Source organism: Branchiostoma belcheri, unplaced genomic scaffold, assembly GCF_001625305.1.
Source record: "Branchiostoma belcheri isolate BF01 breed outbred unplaced genomic scaffold, Haploidv18h27 scaffold184, whole genome shotgun sequence".
Classification (NCBI taxonomy): Eukaryota; Metazoa; Chordata; class Leptocardii; order Amphioxiformes; family Branchiostomatidae; genus Branchiostoma; species Branchiostoma belcheri.
The window spans coordinates 305,399-306,676 of NW_017803313.1; positions in this window are offsets into that span (position 1 = coordinate 305,399).

A 1,278-nucleotide genomic window follows, 5' to 3' on the forward strand; every position below is an offset into this window, starting at 1 on the left:
ACTGCGAAACCAGTTCTACTCCCGTCGGCCTTTGCGCCATCTATCTCTATCAGAACGCCGATTCGGAAGTAACAGCTAATAAGTAATGAGTGTGCTTTTTATTGTGTGATTCAGCCGCCAAGTACCCAGTATGTGTTATATATGTTGGGCATGGAGAATTCTCGGGAATCTTTCAACGGACTGTGTTCACGGTGTTGTGTGTTGAGTGTATGATTCTCGGGAATCTTTCAAACTCAACCATTGACGGACCGAGCTGACGGTGAAGTGTTGAGTGTATGATTCTCGGGAATCTTTCAACGGACCGACCTCAAGGTGTTATGTGTTCAGGGTATGATTCTCGGGGATCTTGTACGGAGTGCACTGCACAGTGAACTTGTTGTTCAGTTACCTAAGTATATATTTGAATAAAGTAACAACGATCTCAACAAAAACTCGGTGGCCTATCGCCCATGGGTTGACCTAATCTCGACTCACTGAGATTGAGGACTACATTTTGTAACTGACCCAATAAGAGAAGCAGGGGTTATGACTTAAAGGCTGATCAGGAATATTCCCTGGCTGGAATGGTTTGATCCAGTCACACTGGGAACAATCCTTCTTTTTTCGATAAATGTGGCGGGTGCTCAAGGTGAGGCTCTCCTCACGTGGATTCTCACCAGGATTTTTTCACAGTGTAGGGGTCAGGTACAGAAGGGCAACTTTCACGGTGCAAGTCCCGCAATGAGACGAAAAATTTTGAAACTCATAACCCCCTGGGACACTACTTCTTGCGTATCCAGGGACAGATTTTGCGAAGTTAAGGTTTTGCCTTTTAAGTTTGAAAGTTAAAAGTTAAAAACTTAAAAGTTTGCTATAGCTTCATTCTTAGGTTATATTTTCATTTTTTTGCATGATTTATGAAGGTTCTTAAAAAAAAACACCCTTACATGTATGCTGGTTGAAAGGCAGTATAGGGGGTCTATGCTCAAATAGCCTAGTGAGAACTAGTATGAATTACAAATGTATTATTTACACGTCAAAGAGAACAGGGCAAGCTGGTTCAGAATCTGGCACCATGGCTTTTGAAGAACGTTCTTTGGAGAAGCAAACACAGCAAGCATTAATAATTTGCCTTTGTATACAGTCATGATGTTTTTTATCATTGATATATGCAACGTCAATGTCATGTGACTGTACAGAGTATTTGTGTGTTACTTGCAGGAGGTGCTGTGCCAGAAGCGGACAGCTCTGACAGCCTTACTGGTACAGCTGTTAGAGGAGAAACAGAACAGAGAACAG